We start from the raw sequence: 9257 nt of genomic DNA, 5'->3' as shown, positions 1-9257 counted from the left end.
CGAGTGCATCCAGAATGGCCAAGGAATCCCTACATTTCCTGGGAGCATTCTTGGGAGCAGGGACCCGATCAACTCCTGTGCCACAGCCAGAAGGGCCTCTCCTTGGAAGGGGGAGAGCCAGGGAGTCCTTGAGGGACCCCGGGTGGGGTGGGGTTTGGGCAGAGGCCCGTGAGAGAGGCTCAGCCCAGCAGTGGCCAGCTCTCCCCAGTGTGTGCTGGGGTGGGGAGGAAGAGCCCTCCCGGCAGAGATCTCCAGGGACCCGGGAGAGGAGGTACACACAGGGTCAGCCCAGCAGGTGGGCCGGGAGCCCCGGTGGGTATTAGGGCCCAGCCTCTCTCGCTGCAGAGATGGGGGCACACCCTGGGGTTCGTGCCCCTGGAGCCTGAGGCATTCCGGACTGGGACCTGCTTGTCAAGGCCTGGAGGGGGCACTGGGCAGGGAGTCTTCCTGACAGCATTCCCAGCACTGCAGAGCCCCAGGCCCCCTGCTCTGTCCCTGCTCCTGCGGGTGCGGAGGGACCCGGGGACCGTGTTCCTAGGACCCAGTGCCACACTGGGGCATGGAGGGGGTGATGCCTGTGTCCACGTCCGCCCAGCGGGACTCGCGTGTCCAGACGCAGGGCGCTCGGGCTGGGTCAGGGCCGCGCAGTGACCTGTGTCCCGCCACCTCGCGCGGGGGACATGGCGGCGCCTCCCGGGGACACGCTCCACGGGCTGCAGGATCGCGGCCCAGGGGACCCGGGGCCGCCTCCGCGCCCGGCTGCGCCCCCGCCCCCCCCCCCGTACCCCGGGCCCCCCCCATCCCCGCCCGGCCCGGGAGCGCGGGCAGTCGGCGGCGGGGGGGAGCCGGGGCGGGCGCTGTCCCGGGCAGGCGGGGCGCGGCTCCGGTCCCCTCCGCCCTCCAGGCCGCAGGTCGCCGCCCATCCGAGGACCCAGGCCCCGGGGCCCCGGCGTCTGCCTTCCGCGCCGCGTCTGCCCGGGCGGGGGCGCCTCATCCGCGGGGCGCGGCGCGGGCTGCAGGGGGCCCCGCGGGAGGGCTGGGGACCCCGGGGCCCGCACCCAGGGCCCGCTCGGCCCCCGCCCCCGCGGCCTCGCCCGGGCTCCCCCTGCAGTGCTCCCTCCGAGGGCTGGCAGGTGCCCGCGGCTCTGGGGAATCCGCGTGCGGGGTGCCCCCCCCACCTTCCCGGACCCCTGAAGGCCCCTGGGCCCGGGTCCTGCGGGCTCGCCGCCCTCCCCCCTGCGGGCTCTCCCCTCGGAGCGGGCCCGCCGGGCTCCCCGGGAGCAGTGGGGGGAGCCCCCGGGGCCACCGAGGGGACCGCGGGCGGGGGTCCGGAGAGCAAGCCGCCCCGCGCGGTCACTGCTCCCAGGGGCGCCGCCGGGCCCTCTGCGTCCCGGGGTGGCTCCGCAGCACGCTTGCTGGGGGCTGGCTGCAGTGACCCGAGCTGACAGGCTGTGGGTCCGTGCGGGGTGGCCGCGACCACAGCCTTGCCGCCCGACCCCGCCCGGGTGCCCAGATGCCAGGGCCCCTGAGGGAGCGCAGGGAACCCCGCCTTCCAGCCGGGCTCCCCGGAGGCCGCAGCTGCTCGCCCACGCCCTCTGTTAGAATCGAGTCCCCGGAGACGGCCAAGGGGGGACCCGTGGGGAGGGTGCAGGTGTGCAGCTGGAGCCTGATGTCCGGGCGGCCGTCAGGAGGGCGGCTTGGTGAGCGGCCTCAGCGCCCAGCGGCCGGCAGCTGCCACCCCAGGGCCACCGGCTGAAGCCACAGCAGTATGTTGCCCTCACCCTGGTACCTTCAGGATTCTGCAAAAGCCAGTATTTTTTATTTATATCACATTTTTTCTCATGACATTCATCTATTTTTTGTGTTTTAATATTAGTTCTTTTATGCGTTTTATCTGCTAATCCTGCTGCCTGAAAATGAGAGGGTTTATCAGTTCTGCTCATCATGGTTTATTCCTCATCTTTTCAGTACCTTTGGACCATGAGTTTGATCTGAGAGGAGGACAGGAAGCCTGAGTGGATCCTTCTAGAGAAACTGCCATTTACTGCTGGTGGCATCTTCAAGGAACTACCAATCAGGCCATTTAATGTTCATTTTTCAGGTTGCTCTTTCCAGGACCCCAAGGGGATGTTCACTTTAAATCCATTTTTTAAAAAATTTTTATTTATTTATGATAGTCACAGAGAGAGAGAGAGAGGCAGAGACACAGGCAGAGGGAGAAGCAGGCTCCATGCACTGGGAGCCCGATGTGGGATTCGATCCCGGGTCTCCAGGATCGCGCCCTGGGCCAAAGGGAGACGCTAAACCGCTGCGCCACCCAGGGATCCCTCACTTTGAATCCAAACCTCCCTAAGGACCAGACCCTAGTACTAATCTTAGGGAAGATCTTTTCTTTTTGTCCTAGCTCAGGTACTGGGTGGGACAATTTCTTTCTCATCTCCTTTTGCTAACAGTTGGAAAACTCTCAAAATCACTCATTCACTGAGGATATGGCCCTTCCGGTATGCGCAGTTCATGTGGGGGTCCTAGGCCTAACTGGGAAATTATACAGGCTCCTAGTCTTGTCTTCTATGTCCATGACACCCCAAAGCTTTGATGACCAAGACTGTGACTCTCCAGGGTGGCTGCCTGCCTTGGCCTCAGCTGGCAATTTGGTTTTCAGAAAGCAGCTTCTCTGTTTGGGGCTTTCCCTTTTTTCCAACACTGTAGTAATGCCAGAAATCGTTTCGTGATGATTCATTCAGAATTTCTAGTCTTCATTTTTCCCAGTTATCTAACCTACCTGATGGCAGAAAGGGAGGGATCCCTGGGCTTTGCGATGACCGCATCCCCATTTGTCCACATTCATACTGGCTGGCAGAGACCGCCTGCATGGTTGCAGCATTTCCATTAGTTTTCAGAGGGTCCATTGTTTGCCAACCCCCCTCCTGCCCCCCCAGGAGGTTTGCACAGTTGTTCTCTGCAGATGCCAGTGGCAGCTGCTTCTTCCCCAGGAATGCTGTTCCTCCTCTGTGCCTAGAGGTACTGGGATCCCAGTTCCTCCCAATTGAGAAGAGACCTGGAGGTCAGAGAGAGTCTCTTTGGCCTAGGGCTGAAGGCTCAGAGGGTAAAAGTCTCCTTAGCACTACAGGCTGAGATAATGAGACAGGCCAGGAGACTGGGGGGTGGGGGACACAGTGAATATGGTGTGAGGTATGCTCCTGCAGTTCCTTGCCAGAAACCTCAAGGGCTGAGGCTCCCACTGGAGATGGACAGTGGATATACTGGTTTGCCTACCACTGGGCAGGTGAGTCCAAATGGAGGATTGAGGATTAGGAGGTTCTGTAGTGCCGCCCTCTAAAGCCATCTGCTCCAACACAGGCAACTGTGATAAGGTAATAATTGTATTTACATGTTCTTGAATCCCTTTGCCAGATCCCTCAATTGTTCGGGTCTTGGGTAGGACTACTGCTGGTGTCATCGACTGGGCTCTCTCACACCCCTACATTAACCACTATTCTATACTATGCTATGCAGCCTTTTGGAGACAGCCAGGCTCAACGAGCAACTAGCAAATTTATTTCGTCACTATATTGAAAAAGGAATATACTGGGATAACTTAAGGCCTAATTCAGAAAGTCAACAAATATGATTAGTTCTGCTAGGATGCATCATACTGTTTCATAAAATTCAGGGTGCTTGCAAAGTTGCACAATAAAAACCACCTCTCTCATAGGGCAAACGGAGCTGGGGCAGGACACTCAAAATATTTCATCAGAGACATACTAAAAATAGGAACCTGAGGATCCCTGGGTGGCGCAGCGGTTTGGCGCCTGCCTTTGGCCCAGGGCGCGATCCTGGAGACCCGGGATCGAATCCCACATCAGGCTCCCGGTGCATGGAGCCTGCTTCTCCCTCTGCCTGTGTCTCTGCCTCTCTCTCTCTCTCTCTGTGACTATCATAAATAAATAAAAATTAAAAAAAAATTAAAAAAAAATAAAAATAGGAACCTAAGACAAAGGGTAGCACACTTCTATAGGTGATAGTTTTAAAAAATACATTAATACCGTAATAAATGCGGCCCTTTATCTAAAAGGCCTGAAGCTTGCTTACAGCACAAACACAGGGGGTGGGGGTCACAGCTCGTGAGACACTGTGAGGTGATGGGAGAGAGCCCGCAGTGCAGCAGTCATGAGGTGCTTGGGGTGCGCGCGCGCGCGCCTGTGTATGTGTGTGTGCACATCCCCACACACTTCAGTCCAGCTGATGCGGTTCTCTGTGTTTACCTTGCAAAGAAAGTCACACAAAATGCAAAATGTACACTATGCTCAAATGGTTCCATTATTCTTCAGTTGTGCTGGAAAAAAATTCAGGTTCCCAACGGAGCATTCCAGCAGAGCTGTAGTTGCGGTGCGCCAGGCACACGGAGGCCCAGCCCTGAGCCTGTCTCTGCCCTCCTGGGAGTTACGCTGTACAGAGGGAGACAATGAGCAAACAATTTCATATAGTTCCATAGGTGCCCCTCGTTCACATATTGCAAACTCACCCCCAGAGTGATGGTATCAGGTGGGGCCTTTGGGAGTGATAAGGCGAACCGCGTCTTTAGGAAGGACACTCCGAGAGCTCCTGTGCCCTTTCTGCCATGTGAGGACACAGCGAAACAATAGTTGTCTGTGAACCAGGAAGCAGGCCCTCACCAAGCTCTGAATCTGCCAGCACCTTGACCTTGGACTTCCTAGCTTCCAGAACAGAGATAATGTATTTGGTTTAAACTCCCCGGTCTATGAGGCAGCAGGACAGTAAGCAATGGATTTGCGGTGGGTGGCACGGCGTAGCTTCCTGGGGGCTGCTAGCAGAGTCCCACAGCCTAGGGGCATAACTGGGACTCTACTGTGTCACAGTTCTGGAGGCCACAAGTCCCAGATCAAGGTGTCAGCAGGTTGGGTCCTTCTGTGGGCTGGAACACCTGTTCTAGGACCCTCAGCCTTGGCTTCTGGGTTGCCAACATCTTTGTCACTGTCTGGCTTGTGGAAACACCAGACTGATCTCTGACTTCATCTTCACATGGCATTCTCTCTCTGTGTATGCCTGTGTCCAAATAACCCCCTTTATTTAAAAAATATATATTTTATTTATTTAGAGGCAGCATGAGTAGGGGAGGGGCAGAGGAAGAGGGAGAGGGAGAATTTTCGGCAGATCCACCCAGGAGCCCCAGCTGGAGTGGGACTCATCTCAAAGACCTTCGTGGTTGTGCCCTTTCTATTTTTTTTTTATTTATTCATAGAGACAGAGACAGAGGGAGAGAGAGAGAGAGAGAGAGAGAGAGGCAGAGACACAGGCAGAGGGAGAAGCAGGCTCCACGCAGAGAGCCCGACGCGGGACCCGATCCAGGGTCTCCAGGATCATGCCCTGGGCTGCAGGCGGTGCTAAACCGCTGCGCCATCGGGGCTGCCCAGTTGTGCCCTTTCACTAACAGAGTGAACCCAACTCTCAACCAGATTCATGGGAGTATCTTTTCTCTTACGTAGTTAACCCCAAATCACAGGAGATCTGACACAGGGCTCCAAACCACGGCCCTGAGATCATGACCTGAGCCGAAATCAAGTGCCAGAAGCTTCACTGACTGGGCCACCCAGGTGCCCCCAAATTACCACTTTTATAAGGACACAAGTTATATTGGATTAGGGGCTACCCTCCTCCGGTGGAACCTCAGCGTAACCAATTATATCTGCAACAAGCCTATTTCCAAATAAGGTCCCATTCCGAGGTAGAGGGCTAGAAGTTCAACAAATGAATATAATTCCACCTTTAATGGTTGGTAAGGAAACACTTTTAAGTGACATTTGAGCAAAAGACCTAAATAAAACAAGGGAGTGAGCCACGTGGACGTCAGGGGAACAACATTCCAGGAGGAATGCTTCACAGCAAATGTGAAGGTTGCATGATGAAACACAGGCTGGCATGCTGAAGAAGCACTCAGGATCAGAATTAAAGGAGAAAAAAAAAACCTATAAATGTATTGGAGACCAAGAAATCCCAGCAGACATTCCCAATACAAACTCTAAGGTAGAAATAGATAAAAATTTTCTATTACGGTGAAGGATACCAGTTCGAGAACAAAAAGACACATCCTATTAGGGGTGCAAAGGCTTTTCTGTTCATCAGCAATGCAGAGGGATACCAGCTGTTACCTCCGTGGTTCAACGTCGATGTTTCTGGAGTCTAGCTAAAGCAATAAGAAAAGGAAATAAGCGATGTACTCATCACTGCAGATAATAGGCTCCTAAGCCGCCCTTCCCAAATGAGGCATTTCCAAACTATTAGAATGGAGTTGGCAGTCCTTTATGCCCTGTCCTGGTCTGCTCTGGGTCCACCGGCTTGCTGGCTGCGCAGGCCACCCCTGGCCTCAGCTGCTCTGTGCACCCCCTGCCCTCCACTCGCGGCTCTCTGCTGCTGCTTGCGATGCTTCTGGAGCTCAACCTAGCTGGCACGTGAGTATGCCTAGGAGAGGGAGTTTGCAGGCAACCCTGGAGCAGTGAGGAATGGGTGCCAGGGGGCACCCGCGCCCCTCGCTACCGTGCACCAGTGGACGACGCTGAGGTGCGTGGCACACTGTTCCTGAGAGGTCGCCTACAGCAGTGATAAGACAAAGATGCACCCTGGCTTGGATCTCCCCGCTTCCCTGTTTTTCCCTTCCAGGGTCCCCATTCCTCCGAGAACACTCCCAAAAATAAACCATTTGCCCACAAGACCATGTCCCATGTTATGGATTCTGCTTTTGGAAAGAACCTGAATTAAGAGAAGTGACCCCAAGAAGCAGACCTTCAGGGTGGGGTTCTAAGGTGGATCACATGCCCTTCAGACCCCATTGTAAGGACCTTATTGCTGGTGGTGAGCCAGCTGGTGGTGACCCTTGCCTGTGGCACGGTGGCTCACCAGGGGCCAGCTTGCGATGTGGTACAGGTGGAAGGGGAAACATGGGTTCATGTGCTACAGGGGGATGAGCTGACTTTTGTTAATGGCTTTAAAAATACGAATGATAGACTCAGATTAGCCAACTATCAATGTAAGATATTCTTTTTATTCTTTAAAACAGATTTTATTTATTTATTCATGAGACAGAGAGAGAGAGAGAGGCAGAGACACGCAGAGGGAGAAGCAGGCTCCCTGTGGGGACCCCGATGAGGGACACGATCCCAGGACCCCGGGATCATGAGCTGAGCCAAAGGCAGACACTTAACCACTGAGCCACTCAGGAGCCCCAATTTAAGATATTCTATGGAAGTCTGACACTTGCTGGTGACACTGGAGCCCCCCATCTCCTGCAGGCACAGGGGATCTGATGGTGAAAACCAAGCCAGATGTTGTTCCTTCTCTCTCCAGTCATGTTTAATCTACTGTTTAACCTATCAATGAATGTTTTATGCGAATTAAAATAGTAAATTATCATATTTTCTATTTCCAGGAGGTTTTTTTTTTTCTTTTGGAGAAACTCTTTCAAATTACTTAACCATACTCTATAGTCTCTTATTCTTCGTTCTAAATTTTAAGCTTCTTTTTTATTTCCTGAAAAACGTGAAACATAATTATACATCTGATAATGCCATTGCCTGCTGTTTTCTGGACATGGTTTTATTGCCTGTGTTTCCAACACCTCTCAACTCAGAGTGTTTTTTACCTCTCAACTTTTTGCAACTTTTCAGCAATGAATTGCCTATATTCCCTCAACAGTTATCTGTGGGATATTGTTGAAATGTGGCTGGACTCTCTCTCTCTCTCTGTGTCTCTCATGAGTAAATAAATAAAATCTTAAAAAAAAAAAAAAGAAAGAAATGTGGCTGGAACTCACATTCCCCCAGGGAATATTTGCAGTTATCCTTTTTATTTTTTTATTTTTATTTTTTTCAGTTATCCTTTTTAAAAATGCATTTTCACTTTTGTTACTTTGCAGTCAGAGAATGTCTCATGAGATTTCTCTATTTCGAAATTAGAAATCACGGGGTACCTGGATGGCTCAGTCGGTGAAGCGTTCAGCTCAGGTCATGATCCTGGGGTCCTGGGATTGAACCCCACATTGGGCTCCCTGGTCAGCAGGGAGCCTGCTTCTCCCTCTGCTCTTGCTCTCTCTCACATGTTCGGCCTCTCAAATGAATAAAAATCTTAAAAAAAATTAGAGTTGTCTGTTGTGTTCCATGTATAACTAATACAGGTTAAGGATGCTCTGTGCACTGTTTATAGAAAAGCATGTTCTGTGACCACAAACACCAACGTGAAAGACGAATCCTGTTGTCACTTAAACTTGAAGCTCAGTCAGTGCTGGGGCCCTGTCCCCCAGCAGGGCTGCACCAGAATGACCGGTCAGTAGCGCCCCCACATAGGGAAAGTGTAGAACCTCCACTTTCAGCCCCGCCTGAAGGGCCCCTGAAGTCCTAAGGCTCAGCTGTGCCTCAGGCATAAGGTGGGTGGAGTTGACTCTGTAGATCCCAAGACTTTCTACTCAGCCCCCGCTGCCCCACACCCAGCCTTCTCCTCTGAGATCAAGAAATAGCCAGAAGCTTGTGTAGCTGTAGAGTAGAAGGCAGAGAGAGAGAGAGAGAGTGGTGGCAGTGGGTCAGATCCGGAGAGTCCTCTATAACTAGGGTGATCCCAAAGCCCTGTTGCCAGGGACTTACTGGTGGGTGGAGGGGTTCACACTTTCATTTTGAAAAATGTCCCGTTTGGGGTGGTGAGTTGTGTTCTACTCTTAGGTCTGGAGGGCATGATGGAAAGCCAGGGAAGGTCGGAGCCAGGGAGTAAAGTGTGATTTACATTTTACGAAGTTCATCTGGGCCTTGCTCAACGACCAAGGGGCCTGGGGCGGGGGGCAGCGTAAAGGGGGGCCGCGCGGCACCCCAGGCACAGACGCGGGCCAGGAGTCACTGGGGCCCTCGGTCTGGAGCTCGCTCGCAAGCCCCTCCTTCTCTGGGGTCCTCCCTGTCTGGAGAGGGGCCCCCGCCTGCGCCGGGCCTGACCCAAACCGAGGCCAGCCTGGCTTCCGGCCGCGAGGCCGCCTGTGGGATGGTGGAGAAATCCCTGCAGTTCCCGGGTAGACGTGGAAGGGATCAGGTTACCTTCTGGTCTCGCGGAGAGAAGGGGCTCTTCTTGGAAGGGGGGGCGCAGAGGGCAGGGGCTGTCGGAGGGGCCCCGGCGGGTCGCCCGTGGGGCGGGGGGAGGCCGCGCGGGGCCCGGCTGCCGGGGGACCCTCCGGGAGCGACGGCCGGGGAAGGGGGAGGCCCGGG

The 9257-nt window shown here is 54.3% G+C and overlaps 1 long non-coding RNA gene across 1 annotated transcript; it reads right to left on the bottom strand.

Moving 5' to 3' along the window:
- Positions 1 to 5770: 5770 nt before the first annotated feature.
- On the bottom strand, positions 5771 to 9234 carry LOC140640522 (uncharacterized). The gene is made up of 2 exons (XR_012037272.1): positions 9090 to 9234; positions 5771 to 6205 (listed from the first exon to the last, which is right to left on the bottom strand). It is a non-coding gene; the product is annotated as an uncharacterized lncRNA (long non-coding RNA).
- Positions 9235 to 9257: the final 23 nt, after the last annotated feature.

This window comes from Canis lupus, chromosome 9, assembly GCF_048164855.1.
Source record: "Canis lupus baileyi chromosome 9, mCanLup2.hap1, whole genome shotgun sequence".
In the NCBI taxonomy this organism is placed as follows: Eukaryota; Metazoa; Chordata; class Mammalia; order Carnivora; family Canidae; genus Canis; species Canis lupus.
This window is presented reverse-complemented; position numbering and strand designations above follow the sequence as displayed.